This window comes from Panthera leo, chromosome A3 (assembly GCF_018350215.1).
Source record: "Panthera leo isolate Ple1 chromosome A3, P.leo_Ple1_pat1.1, whole genome shotgun sequence".
Taxonomy (NCBI): Eukaryota; Metazoa; Chordata; class Mammalia; order Carnivora; family Felidae; genus Panthera; species Panthera leo.
Genome location: NC_056681.1, coordinates 37,581,899 through 37,597,446, shown reverse-complemented (window position 1 = coordinate 37,597,446; position 15,548 = coordinate 37,581,899). Strand labels below are relative to the sequence as shown.

The 15,548-nt window shown below is 40.3% G+C and overlaps 1 long non-coding RNA gene across 1 annotated transcript in view; it reads right to left on the bottom strand.

Moving 5' to 3' along the window:
* The window catches only part of LOC122215819, a 40,558-nt gene extending 29,210 nt beyond the window's left edge, over window positions 1-11,348 (bottom strand). The window contains exon 1 of the long non-coding RNA XR_006200559.1: window positions 11,280-11,348. This is a non-coding gene — a long non-coding RNA (uncharacterized LOC122215819). The remainder of the gene's footprint in view (window positions 1-11,279) is intronic.
* Window positions 11,349-15,548: the final 4,200 nt, after the last annotated feature.

Below are 15,548 nucleotides of genomic sequence, written 5' to 3'. Positions count from 1 at the left end.
GCTGCTCCACCAGTACCCTTTGCATCCTTCCAGGTCTTTTTCTACCAACCTTCACTCTGACTTCATGTATCCCGCATGGCCTCCATCTCGGCCAGGGCTCCAGGGAACTGTCCCTGCCTCTGGCTCCACTCCTTTTAAGAAAGTACTCAAGGTCACAATCCAGCCTTACTGCCTCCCCCAACTCCAACCCACACTGATCTCTTTAACCTCCTTCTTCACTTAGCATCTACCCATGCAATTTAGCCCTGAAAGAAATCCCTATGTGTTGTCTTTATGCACCACACTTGCCTTCACTACGTGTTTTACTCATTTGTCTTGTCTCTCTAACAAAATAGTAGGTCCTCATTAGGGACTGTACCTTTCTTATAATTTAGTGCCTGGTTCTAAGATACATACTATCTGCTGAGCTAAAAAGAAAAAGGCTAGAGTTACACTTAGGTCTCATAGTGCAGGGGTACACAAGATCTAACCTTACTGTCAGAGCACACAGGTAACTAAGTGCTTGGGACTTGCCAGCTCAGAATATCACATCTTTAACAATTATATTCCATACAAGAAGGACCCAATAGACTGAAATGCCCAGTTGACAAGTTTCCTAGTTAATTGTGAAGATAGATACATTGTTTCCCCTTTGCAAATGCTACTGTTGTTTCACATAATGACTTTAACTATAATGGAAATGAGTCTGGACAGATCAATTTTTAGCCCTCAGCAAGTTAAGTGTGTCAATACAGCATGTAAACAGCAATAGAGATTGGTAATTAATAGTACAGTTTTATTCCTATATTATAATACTTCTCCTTTCTCTTTTCCAATTAAATTAAAAAATCTTTTGTAATTAGCACAATTTATACCACTACCATAAAAACCATTTCTCTAAGGGCACATTATGCAAGATGATCTACAATTTCAACTTATATGTTGCAAGACACAAAATATACAGATGTAGTCAATGTATATAAAGGAGGCTTTAAATTCTCTCCCAGAATTTTCATGCCACAAATTTTAAATTATGAAGATTAACTTCCAATAAGCATCCTTACCTTGGACTTAAATGTATTTCTCAGAAATGAAGACATGTTACACTAGCGACAGAGTAAAGTGTAACTGAGTTGTACTTATCTGAAGGGCAGTCTTCTACTAGGAAACCCTACTCAAGAAAACAGCAGACAGAGCTGAGCAATCCAAAGTCAGTTTGCCAAAAAGAGAGAGAGAGGAGGAGGAAGAAGGGAGAAGGAAAGAGAAGGAAAGAAGGAAGGAAGAAAGGGGGAGAAAGAGAGAAAGAGAAAAGAGCAGAAAGAAAGAAAAAGAAAAGAAGGAAGAAAGGAAGGGATGGAGAAAAGAATGAAAGAGAGGATGGAAATAAAAGAAAGGAAGAAAGAGGAGAAAGAGAAAGGAAAGAAAGGAATGGCAGGAAGAAAGAAAGAGAGAGAAGGAGAGAGAGAGGGAGGGAGGGAGGAAGGAAGGAAAGAGGAAAGGAAGGAAGGAAAGAAGGAAGGAGGGAGGGAGGGAGGGAGGGAAGGTAGGGAGAAAAGAAAGGAAAGAGGGAGGCAAGGATGGAAAAAGGGAGGGAACAGAGGAAGGAGAGAAAGAGTCAGTCTGGTTTGTTGAAATGGCTGTGATAAAGCACAAAAGCTGAGGGTCATGGTTTAACAAATAGGCCCTCAGTTCAGCTCCTGAGCCTTTTGAGGTACTTTGCAAATACTTGTTGCATACTTGGTTACCTAACTTGCCAGCTCCAGCAGATTAAAATCAGCATTTTGTTATGGCAGGAGAACTGCAGGAGGTCAGCTAGCCACCTATGAAGCCACAACTTGAAACTGGAGAAAAGACAGAAAACACTGCATGACACAAAAAGTGGCATTTGCTATGACTATTGTGAACCAAGAAAAGACAAGTCTGGTTCTGAATCTTTGTTCAATAAGGCAGAGAAATGTGTAATGTGTTTCTGAAAGACTTCCGGCAAACATTCCAAAAATTGGTCATGTTTTATTTTTTTTATTTTTTATTTTTTTCAATATATGAAATTTATAGTCAAATTGGTTTCCATACAACACCCAGTGCTCATCCCAAAAGGTGCCCTCCTCAATACCCATCACCCACCCTCCCCTCCCTCCCACCCCCCATCAACCCTCAGTTTGTTCTTAGTTTTTAAGAGTCTCTTATGCTTTGGCTCTCTCCCACTCTAACCTCTTTTAAATTGGTCATGTTTTAAAAGGAAAAAGCTTTGAAAACCTACAATATTCATGGATGCTTAATTGCCTTGATTCCATGGGTCTGTTTCCACTTCAGGTACTCTGACCCAGGTCCTCATAAACTAAAGGAATGTTCCTCAAACGTCCCAGACTTCCCATTAGACCTTAATATTTTTACTTGGAAGATAGGGTGACCATAATTATTATGACTAGCTTATTACTCAAGGGAGGTGGGGAGGAGAGCAAGGGGTGCACATAAGATAGACTGAGATCATCAAGTAGGATGTGGTTCCATTTTCACTCCGTCTATGTGGATGACACACAGATCTCAAAGGCAGTTGGGTAGAGCCAAAAACAAAACAACAACAACAACAACAACAACAACAAAACAGAGGAAGAAATACATCCTTACTCCACTTTATCCCAAGAATCTCCTATCTAGATTGAACTGGATTATTTCAGGTCTCCCTTGTGAATCTAAATTGTCCAAGTCTTTAAAGTAAGGTAAACCTGTTCTTCATCCACTCATGGCCCATGAGTTGAAGCCAGGTTGTAAGTGAAATAGAAGGAAACAGTTATTATAGGCTGAGGACTCAGTGCTGTTAAAGACAGAAAAGCATTTAAGTGCTTGGTATGGCTATAGCTGAATCAGAGGCATAAGTGGGGTCACTGTGGGAAAGACTTCCAGAGATACAGAAGGGTGTGTGGCCTGGAGTAACCAGGAGGATCATTGATTAAATGCTGCACTTGGTACCCAATGGAACAAAAGTTAAAAAGATGAGAAAGTTGAACAAATGCACTTTGAGCCCTCAAGCTTGGCCACCTGGAGTAAAGAAGAGACGGGTGGTTGTTGTTAATTTTATTTAATTTTATTTTAATTCCAGTATAGTTAGCATACGATGTTATATTAGTTTCATGTGTACAGTACAGTGCTTCAACAGGAGACATCGTTAGTACACACAGGAAGGTAAGAAGATGGTGTGGTAATGCTGAGGGCAGTCTACATATGAGCCAGGAAAGCCCTCCAGCAGGAAGTTTGAAAAATCAGTTTCAAGTTCTTAAGAAAGACCTAGAACACAGTGTCATCTATTAGATACAATCATCTGACTTCCAGAGCAGTGCCACTTCAGATATGACCTAGATAACAGTAGCATCATCTGGGAAAAGATTAGAAATGCACCATGTTGAGCTCCACCCTAGCCCTTTTTAGTCAGGATCTCTGAAATGGGGCTGACAGTCTTCTGTATTTTAGCAAACTCTCCAGATGATTCTATGTGCCCCAAACTTGAGAAGCACTGGGATAGAGAGTAGATGAGATGAGGGAAGGAGAAAGTATACACCTCAAAGAAAAGAAGTGAGGAGCTGAAGGAGCTGAAAAGCAGGGAAAACAAAACAAAACATCCACCATAGAGGGACTCTCAAAGGAGCGTGAGAAAAACTATGATGCATTTTAATGTGAAAATCAAGGTAAAATAAAATTACTTGTGCACTCATTTTAGGCTCCCTGACAAATTGTTAAACTCTGAGTGATGGGACCTGTTAGGGATAAGGTAAAAGTTAGTGTCAGTGGCTCCAAGAATAATCTATTCATCATGGACAAACCAAGACTGTTCTATACAAAATAGGGCTTTGGTCTCCTCTGGATAATGGTAGAACTATGGATGACAATATTCTAGCAGAGTGGCAGGTCTTTTCGCTGCATTTGGCTCTTAAACCAAGAACATGTGTCTTTAATCTCATGCTCAAAAAGACAAATCATTTGTCTAAGAAGCTACAACACAGGAAACATCAGAAATTTGCAGTGGGTCCCAGAAGAAAGAAACAACGTAGCTCACTGTTCTTGCTCACCTGTAATTTATCAATTTTATTATTTCTCACACAAATATTGAATTAGAGTGTTTTAATAACTTTCCTCCAGCAAATGAATTTCTCTCCAACGTAGACTAATAACAAGCACAGAACAAGTTCTCTATGGTCCCTGATGCTGGGAGAAAATTACTTCCGGCCATTATAGCTCAGTAATGACAGCATTTAGTGTTACCCCATCATCAAAGCAATCACAAAATCATCCAGAAAAGTACCTATTTTCACAGAGCACTGAGCTGGGCTCATAATTCTCGAGTGAAGGTGTCTGGCTTATATGCAATGCAGGGGCTGGCATCCTCGGGCAGACTATCTGCTTCCCTCAACTGATGTGGATAAAGGACATATCCTTGGGGTAAGAAGCCACCCCCAGTTTATTTTTGTTTCACCACAGAAACTTGCAGTTCCATTTCAAGGGCTGAAGTGGTCTTTGTTCAGTGAATAGATTCTTTCTAGCAGCCTCTGCCCTCACTGGCTTAATATCATAGTCAAACACATCAAGGTTGGCAACATTCTCATTTAAGTAGATAGAATGCTGGCTCTAATACCTAGGGAAATAAATAGTTGAACTATATGTGTTTAATGTATACAAAAATTTATACATACTAGTAGACAAACTTTGGCCATTACTTTCTTTGCCACAGAACCTTGTCCTTTATCCTACCCTATTCAATGTTCCACACCAAAAAGAAAAGGTAACATGTCCAGAAATTTTCAAAAGGTCCAGAAATGATCAAAATCAAAGCAAAAAAATTTAGGTGTGGAAAATGACAAAAGCAGGCTGTTAGGAAGTTGAGGTCAGGAGTCAGAGAGACCTGGGTTCCAATCCCAACTCTGACACTCGCTATGTGACTTTGACTAAGTCACTTATCTTGAGAAGCCTCAGTCTCCTGATCTAAAAAATGAGAGTTGAGATCCTATCTCCCAACAGAGGTGTTTTATGGTTTAAACGAGATGATGTATACATAGTGTTTAGTTTTCAATGAACAAGAAACCCTTGTTACTATCTAGTACAGGTTCCATATGTTGCTATACAGACACATAGTGGAAAATACAGCCCCAGATTCAAATTCTGCCTTTACTGCTTATTAGCTAGCATTTTTTTTCCTTTTCTTTGAGAGAGAGAGAGAGAGAGAGAGTGAGCATGAGAATGGGAGAGGAGCAGAGAGAGAGAGAGAGAGAGAAAGAGAGAGAGAGAATCTTAAGCAGGCTCCACACTCAGCATGGAGCCTGATGCTGGGCTCCATCCCACGACTCTGGATCATGACCTGAGCCAAAATCAAAAGATGGAAGCTCAACCGACTGAGCCACCCAGGCGTTCCATAGCTAGCATTTATTAAGTCACTTGACTCTGGTTTTCCTCTCCACTGGTAAAATGGAGGGGATGAGTTATAATATTCTTAAATCCCTTTTATCTTAAATATTTTATACACCATATACCTTTATCAATTGCCCTGAGACTTTCCTATCCTTAAATTAATTATAAAATGAACTTTTATGTGCGAACTATATAAAAGGGATTTTGTAGATGTGTCTCTATTTTTCTGAATTTCCAAGATAAGCTCTTTATTGAAAAAAAAAAGATATTCAAATAGAAAAATGACAAATTAAAATTCCAGGTTGGATGGTAACCTGTGCAATCAGCATCCAAATCAAGGACTAGAACTTTACCACCTGAGTCTCAGATCATTATGTTTTCTTTTATACACTTAGAGAGTATTACCAGATAAGTACATACAGGAAACTGTTAACATAGAGGTTTTGCTTCTAATTAAAACAACAATAAGAACTAAATTAGAAAAAAAGAAGCCAATTGAATAAAAAGCCTTCTGGATGGGAAAAATAAAAATATGGATCGAGATAAATAATCTCAACATTAAAACATTCCACAAAGCTAATTTTTAGGAAACTATTATGTCCACACTAACTCAGCCACCAAGAAGAAATCCAAATGCTATCTACTTCAAAATAAAACTCATTTCTTTATAAGCCCACTACCACTGTTGGCTTCAGGAGGTCCCTGTCCTGAGCCTTACTGTGCTGCTTTCATTTTTACAGTTTGCTTCTCAGATTTGCAGCACTTTCCCCTGGCTGGTGGTAAAAGGATTTTCAATGCAGACAGGCCTGCGTGCATTTGGAAATGGCATCCAGTTCACTGAAATAGAGCTTCCTTTCTGGTCGCATCATTATCTTTTAAACATACCTATATGCTGAGTTCCAGAGAATGGTTCTCAATGTATGTACACCTTCCTTACTATCACACAGTAGCTTTAAACATAAAAAGACTCCATTAAAGTCACAATAATATTCTCCCAAGCTTGACATTCAAACCATGTATAAGAGAAATATTTTGCAGGAAATGCAAACTCTCTTACATTTTACTTTTGCTGTAGCTTACAAAAAAAAAAAAATTAAAAGGAAAAGAAGAGAAACTTTTTAATGCTATTGAGAATAAAAGTCATATGGATTCTCTGAGAAGGCAATTTCTTTGAATTCAGGCAAGAAAAGGTGAAATATCTTTGACTTTATTTATCTTGCTCAATCCCATTGCCCCTGCAGTCTGACCTGTAATACCTCAGGGAACCGAAAACAGAGGAAGGTAAGGAAGAAGAGGAGAAAGAGGGGAGAAAAAAGGCGAATAACTGGAGGAAGAGAGCAAAGGAGGCCTGTGTAGGGGCTAGTTCGAAGCTTCTTAGCCCCTGAGAGCACAGTGGTGTGACAGTCTGAAATATTACCCAATATGTTTTCATTCCTGGTGATTCTCACTGCCCTTCCCACCCACCTCCCTCCCACTCAAGCTGAGGCATCCGATGCTTGGGGGTGGAGCTTGGTGAGAAGAAAACATTCAGAGCTGGATCTTGATTCCAAATTTGCCTCTGGAAGCCCATTTCAGGGAGAGAAAGGAGTAAGTGTTCAATCCAAAGCTTCCATTGCAAAAGGAGAAACGTAAAAGAAAAAAAAAGGGGGGGCACCTGGTTGGCTCAGTTGGTTGAGCATCCGACTTCGGCTCAGGTCATGATCTTACGTTTTGTGGGTTCGAGCCCTACATCAGGCTCTGTGCTGGCAGCTTGTTCAGAGCCTGCAGCCTGCTTCAGATTATGTGTCTCCGTCTCTCTCTGCCCGGCCCCTGCTCATGCTCGGTCTCTCTCTGTCTCTCAAAAATAAATAAACTTAAAAAAAAAAAGAAAAAGAAAAAGAAAAGAAAAAACAAATCTGGAGGGTTCAAAGGAGAAAAAGGAGTATTTTTACTTTTGTTTGTTTTGCTAACCAAAAGCCAAAAAGGAGGGAGGATTCAGGACAGGGTGTGACTTAGGGCATTTCCTGAACCACAAAAGCTGAAATAAGCCTTCCTGGGCTGGAGCTAGTTGGGAGGACCCAGAAATCAGCCCTCCAGCAAGGGGGTATGAGGCAGTACTGATATGAACAGGGAATAGCCTTGCAGCTTAGAAACCCTCCATCCTTCACATGGCAGAAGATGTTCAGAAAGCCCTTCTCTGGACTCACACCTGCACCCCAATACCTGTAGCATCACCCTGAATTCTGGCTCTTCATTTCATCTCTAGGGGCTGAATGGGGAAGAAATGACGCCCTCCTCCCTATGACTGTTCCATCCTTGCACTTTTTCCCAGAAGATTGTTTCTGGCCCAGAGAAATGATCTATAAGAATTTTTGTTGTGAAGGAATCTATGCAATCTATGGAGACGTTCCCAGTCAAATGTTCCCTTGCTGGCTTTTAAAAAAGTTCTTCCAAAAGTGTGGTCAAAACCAGCAGCATCACCTGGGGGCAGGTTAGGATGCAAATTTTCAGGACCCCACTCAAATCCATCGATCAGAAAAGTGAGGAGTAGGAATCTGAACAACCACCCACCCCTACTCCTAATCCATGAATGTTAAGTAAGAGATGCATTGTCTTTAGAAACTTAAGTGGTCCCTCTGTATTGAGCCCCACTAAAGGTTGAAGGTATCCTCCAGATATAAGCCTCAACATCCTCTGCTTCCTGAGCCTACAGCAGCACCTCAGGAGGTTCACATTAGTCCTCCAGCAAGAATCTCAGTTCATCCAACAGTCTCAAGGATCTTCCATGCTTGCAATTCTAAATTCTCTCTCTGAGGCTTCTCACTGCTATGGCTCTGTGATATGAAGAAACAGAGGAGGCAAAATACATGGGCCATTTGAATGCAGTCCACTTGCCTAAATGTTTATTCCAGAAAAGAGGTGGCCCATGAGCTTGGGACATTAGCGGTCCCTGTTTGACTGCAAACAGGATTCCTGTCTGCAGGGTAATCTTGTTACCTAGCTCCTCCTGCTACTCCAAGTGCAGTCCATGGGCCAGCAGTATCAGCATCACCTGGAAACTTGTTAGAAATGCAATCTCAGGCTTCACCCCAGACCTCCTGAATCAAAGTCTAGAACCCAGGAGATCTGTATGTTCATTAAAGTTCGAGAAGCATTATCTATAGTTTGGTTGGTATCAGTCCAGACTGCATGTTAGAGGCACCTGGGAAAGTATTATAAAAGCACTAATGAGAGGCACCTGGGTGGCTTAGTCGGTTGAGCGTCCAACTTCGGCTGAGGTCAGGATCTCACACTTTGTGGGTTTAAGCCCCACGTTGGGCTCTGTGCTGACAGCTCAGAGCCTGGAGCCTGCTTCGGATTCTGTGCCTCCCTCTCTCTCTCTGTTCCTCCCCTGCTTATGCTCTGCCTGTCTCTGTCTCTCAACAATAAATAAAGGTTAAAAAAGAAATTATAAAAGCACTAATGGTGGGTGATGGGCATTGAGGAGGGCACCTGTTGGGATGAGCACTGGGTGTTGTGTGGAAACCAATTTGACAATAAATTATATTTAATATAAAAAAACTTTAAAAAAATAAAAACTTTACGCACATTAAAAAAAAAAAAAAGCACTAATGTGGCCCAAAAATTCTTATTTAACTAGTCCACAGTGAGTCCTGGGCACTAGTATTTTTTAAATTTCCCCAGATAATTCTAATATGTAGCTTGGGTTGCAGCCTAATGCCCTGGCCAAACCAACAGACTCAGAAATGTCAAGCTTCCCTGGCTGAAAATTTGCAAGTGGCTTAAAGGTATAAAGAAGGAAGAAAGGTAGATGGCTGTGCCAAACACATTACAAATGTTAGCTCATTAGACTCCATGAATAACCCTGAGAACATGCTATCTGTAGAACCCTTTAACCAATAATAAAAATTGAGGCTTTGAGAGTTTAACATAGACAGGATTCCAAATTAGCAATTCCAAAATCAGCAAGTTGTGGCACCAGGAATTTACTGAATCGAGAGGCGCCTGGGTGGCTCAGTCAGTTAAGCGACGGACTTCAGCTTGGGTCATGATCTTGCAGCTCATGAGTTCAAGCCCCATATCAGGCTCTGTGCTGACAGCCCAGAGCTTGGAGCCTGCTTCAGATTCTGTGTCTCCCTCTCTCTTTGCCCCTCCCCTGCTCACCCTCTGTCTCTCTCTGCTCTCTCTCTCAAAATTAAATACACATTTAAAAAATCTAAAATAAATAAAATAAAGGCCTGAATCAAAAAACTTATTTGCTAAATACAGAAACTGAGTGATACAAAAATGAAAAAAAAAAAAAAATAGAGGTATGCAGTGGAATATCAGTGAGACAAGCCAGTGTTCTAATACAAAGAGTATCACAATACACAGGATTCTGAATTGATTCATACCATGATCAAATATAAATGCTAGACAAAATGCTAGGCTAAAGGGGGTTTCTCTGGACTCTTCATGTAAGATTTTCAGGGTCTATATTCTTTCTCCAACCCTTCCTTTCAAGTGGAGCTCTTGGGGTGCCCTCCCCAATGAGGAATGTGAGGGCTACCAGCTTGCAATATCACTCTGCAGAAAGCTTACGTTGTAAGAAATACCAAGCAGTGAGATATAGCACTTCTCTATGCAACCTGACAATGTGTCTCCCATGTCACCTTCTTGACCCCTGATTCTCAGAGCTGGGTGTTTCTGGGGGCAATAGGAAGGCAGTATAATTGGCCAAAAAGAATATACACTTCCCCCCCACCCCAAGCCTGACATGCCAACTCTGCCACTTACTGTGCAACTTTGGACAGGGCACTTCACCTTCCCACGCCTCAACTATAAAATGTAGGAAAGGATGTGAAACATGATCCTCCTCGCCTGGCTCTTGTAAAGACTGTAAGGATATATATAACACATGGAATACAGTGTCGATGGTGGAATTTATTACTATTTCATGACTCAGTATGGGCTTATGCCCTCTTCCTCCTTCATTAACTGAAACCCTGACACCTATCAATGTGGACACTTCCTGATAACCCCTCTTCCACACAAGCCCCATGCTCACCATTAGCACACCTAGAATATATGACTGAAATAACCCAATAAACGGAACCAAGTAAAGTTGTCTGCATGCATAGCTGCCTTTGTCATTTTGTCCAGGAGCTTCCCAAAGACAAGGACTGTCTTATTTTCCATTAAACGCCCAGCACCGAGCCCAATGCCTACTTAAAAAGATACTCGATGAATTATTTGTATAATAAATGAACAGAATATAAATATTTGGGGCTGGACCTTCTGGAAGTGGCTGGTGCTTTCCCCAACCCTGAAAATCTCACTGTTGGGTCTCTGAGTGGAACAGAAGCATTGCCACTCATCATCTTCTCCATAGCTCCTTATCCTTCACTGGTTCACCACTCTGGTCCTCCAGATTGTTGTTTCTTACTCATAACTAAGGCAGAATGAAGTATCAGGGTATTCTATAACCCTCAAAACTCTCCCACAAAGGTCTTGATCAAGGTGATTTCCACTTATCTGGTGCAACAGAAGAACAATTTGGAGGGCATTCTCTGCTGTTCAAATCAATTTCTGCCCCATGAGTCACATATTGGATACACATAACTTCAGTCTCTGAGAAACATTCCCTTAGGTTTCCTTAAAATGATCCATTATTGATAAACATATATACATATCTGCCACATACCTATTTAATCTCTATACTACCTCATCAAAAATAAGTACTTTACATGATTTAGGGATGGGGAAATGCTCCTGGGAGCCTTACCAATTTTCCTGGTCCTAGCCCTCAAAAAAGAGCTCCCCAAAATACTACTTTCCCCACCCATTCTTGAAACTAAGACATGAGAGTATATCACAGTTTTGGCCAGTGGGACCTGAAGGGAAATCTTCTTGGGGAGGGATAAGAGATAGCAAAACATTTTCACCTCAGCAAAAAGAGATGCAAGGAAGAAACACCATTCTTCTTCAGCTGGATATTGTCATGGCTACATGCGATGCTTGGAACAGTAGTAGCCATCGTGCAACCTTGAGGAGAGAGAGTTAAAGGACCAATTCAATATGGCAATGATAGGGAGCAGAGACAGGGGTCCTTGATGACACCACTGAGTTGCTCTCTCACCCCAGGAACTACCTATTGCTATGCTTGCTGCTATGTGATATAATAAACATTTTCATTGTTTAAGCTACTTTGGGATAGGTATTATGTTATTTGTAGCTGAAACATCCTACCTAATACAACAAAGAAGAGGACATGAGAAGCTAATTGCCTTGGCCAAAAAGACCACACTGCAATTAACAAAAGAAAAAAAACATTACAGCAGAGGAAAGGAAGTATTATTATTTATAAATTGTTTAATGTTTATTTATTTTTGAGAGAGAGAGAGAGAGAGAGAGAGAGCAAGCATGAGTGGGGAAGGGACAGAGAGAGAGGGAGACACAGAGTCCGAAGCAGGCTCCAGGCTCTGAGCCTCTGTTAGCACAGAGCCCAATGCAGGGCATGAACCCATGAACCATGAGATCATGACCTGAGCCGAAGTCAGACGCTTAACTGACTGAGCCACCTAGCCACTCCAGGAAGTAATATTATTAACTCATCATGAGTAGCACTCTATCAAGAGTCATATATGAAATTCACCATTCAATCCTCACCAAAACCCTATAAGGGTATAATGGATATTCTACTTTATAAAAGAAAATTCAGAAAGGTGAAGTAACTAATGATGGTCAAGTAGGAAGTGGCAATTTTGGTATTCCAAACCAAGTTGGTATGACTCCAAGGTCAGGAGGGAGCCACCATGTTACATACATGAAAATTAGGTGTTCCATTAGCTCATCCTTTTGTATGACTGTGTTCCTCAGATCTTTTCCTGTGGAATGATTTTTCTCAGGAGTATTTAAGGTATAAGGAGAGGCAATGGTGCTCTCAGACAGATGAGAGAGTATGGGGTAAAGGGACAATCGCAGAACACTTGAAAACTACCTGGGAAGACGTCAACTTATACACAAAACAGACCTAGATAAACACTTCTCTTTGATTGAAAAAAATACACATATGCATACATGCATACACATACACATTATCAATATCTTGCAGTTTTTATTAACTATAAGTTAGTTGACTTATATAAGTTGACTTATATATTTATGACATAATTAAAGAAAACTTTCACAAATGAATTGGATCTATTTTTGGCTGGATGACAATATATCTATTTACTTTTGTTAGACCTTGGAAATTTCAATACACTGTAATTGTATTTCTAATGACAGAAGATTCATCTCAGCTCATAGTGTATGCATTTCATTATTTACCACATTTATATTCGAGTAAATGAACTTGTTCATTATACATTGTAATCTTTTTGTTGCACAATGTTTCCATTTTTGAAAGTCATGTAATCACTTCATTGTGGTGTTGGCAATTGTCATTATATAATATATAAAATTTCAAAAGGATGCAATTTAAGGATTTTGATCTTGCAGCATAAATATATTCATGACACGCAATACAAATAAACTTATTCCAGATGGTTGCTTAAAACAGATAAATCAAATTTCCCAGTAGTAACAAACTAAATCTTCAACCAAAGAGAGTTTTTTTCACTGATTAAAATGTCCAAACATTCATATCACTCCAAGCAATAAATGTGACAAAATTGGGATGGGTCATGATAAAACTAAATTAGATTTTTCTGGCCATTTTAAGAGTTTTCTGGGGGGCTACTGAAGATGACAAAGTCCAGGTTTCAAGTTCAATTCTGTCATATTTCAAAAGACATGCAAGCTCAGCATGTTTGGGTTTCATGGGGAAAGAAGTGGACCTAGTGAGTTTTAGCCACCAAGATGAGGTTGGCAATACTTTGTCCTTCCACACACCTTCAAACTGTATTTACAAGCCCTTCCAGCATAGGGAAACAGAACGCTACAGAAAATGTTAACTAGCAAAAACATATTGGCTCAGTAAACAAATAACCCTCAAAGTCAGAGAACTGCATGTTTATTGACTCCACCCCCGTTAGCCCTGCCTTGTGTGGTTACAGTATGGCCCAAGTGCATTAACAAACAGCCCAGCTCTTTCTGCTCTGTTGCTAGTGACCTTACTGCTTTCAGCAGCTAGTAAAATTAAACCTCTTCCAAATAATTCTCATGTGCACAGACTGTAAAGTGAATGTAAATTACAGCAATACATTACCCAAAACTTCAACTTCTTTAGAGAGCTGCCTGCTAGTCCCAGTTTTACAAATATTCTTCATTTACTCTGTATGCAAGCACTTAGGTGTGGTTCACAGAAACCCACCTTTGCTTCTGAGCACCATTATATAACCAACTTAACCTGGCCACACAGCTCATGTACGCTCCTCAGTGCCCTCAATACCCATGCTACTGACATCATTCAAGGACCAACATTGTTCAAGGCTCAACAAACTTTTGTAAATGAAATCTTTCCAATGAATAACAAAAAATGGCAAAAATACCAATGGAAAAAAGGTTTGTGTTGATGAATAGATCAGAAAGAGAGAGAAAGAAGCAAATATCCAATAAACATAAGACAAAAATGTGTCCATTTCAGGAGTGACCAAATAAAAACAAATTAAGGGTGACTAGGATTGACTGAGATTTTTTTTTTTTTTAAATAATACTGTTCTATCTTGGAAATGTTGAAGAAAAATGGGAGAACTTCTTCAGCTGTTGTGGCTCATTGACGTGTGAATTGGTATCACAACGGAAAATAAAAGTCACTTACTAGCTGACCCAACAGCTCCCTTTCCGTAAATAAATCCTCCCCTTAAAAGTCAGAGTTACACACAACTGTGACCACCCACTCTAAGCTACAGAACCCCATTAATGCAAAAGCGCTGGCTAAATTTTGACCATCAATCAATTAGTCCAAACCAGAAACACTAGGGATATTAAAAATTCTCAGTTTACCAATAACTAGTCAATGCCAAATTATACCATCTGGTACATAATATATTCATTAATCCTCATGTAGGATTATATTACAAGGAGCATAGTCAATCAATTTCTCACATCGTATCTAATAGGTGTTGTAATAGCATAAATATTCTGCATAGGAGGGGTCTATTCACCCACTGATGCTTGACAAATGTTTGCCCATGACTTTCATTAATGCGTAACAAGGTCATGTTTAAACACCAGCACACAATGAAAGACTATAATCCTATGGCTTTTTATGCAGAGATATCTAAAGCAAATTCATAGCAAACCCACCATTAATGTAGGATATAAATACTCATTAGATTTTCTTCAATAACGATTCCAGAAGTAAATATGATTACAGTATCACATCCAAAACATCTGCAGAGATATACCAGTGGCCAGCATAGGCCCAGGTACACGAAGGAAATGCCTAACGTTGTCATTTGCAAGCCATTATCTTTTCTCACTAGCATCTCTGCCTCGGTGAGTCCTTTAAATTGAATAGAAGCAAGATGTGTGAGTTGCTTGATTACATGAAATCAGGCTGCACAGAGTCCCACCTGATGTCTGGCTGAGACTCATCACCACCTTTTGGGAAACTTGTCATTTTTTAAGAAAAAGGAGCTGCTATCGCTGGGCAGCCATGACTGTTATCTGCACTGCAGGTCGCTGGCTGAGCCACATTTTCTGCTAATTAAATTCACTGTGGGAGATTCCTAACGTGTGTCTCCATGGGAAATGGATCTGAAAATCTGGATGATGCCCCTAATTGCTTCTGGTAACAAGGTTATGAAACTTGGGCTGTCATACCTAGGGAAAGCAGAACTCAGATAAGTGGGTCTATTCTCACAGACCATATGGATTTCTTCAGCCTACAGCTGAAAAAGCTAAAATAGGGCTCAGCTGCAACTGGGCACTTCCTGAACAAGGCCTGTCACTTCGCACTTTTCAATTACTTACCTGGAAACACAGCAAGCAGGTAATTGTGAGGAAGCACAATGGTAAATCAACAGATGCTGTTTGCCTAAACTGAGCTGGTCACCTCTGGCCTGATCTAAGGCGGGCTACTCAAAGTGTGGACATTGTAGCATCAATGTCACCTGGGAGCTCATTAGAAATGCAAATCCTCAGACCCAATGAATCACAGTATCCAAGGAGTGAGCCCAGGAATCTGAGGCTTAGCAACTTCCCCAGGTGATTCTGATGTTCACTAAAGTTCAAGAAGTCCCAAGTCTCAAATACACTGGATTACC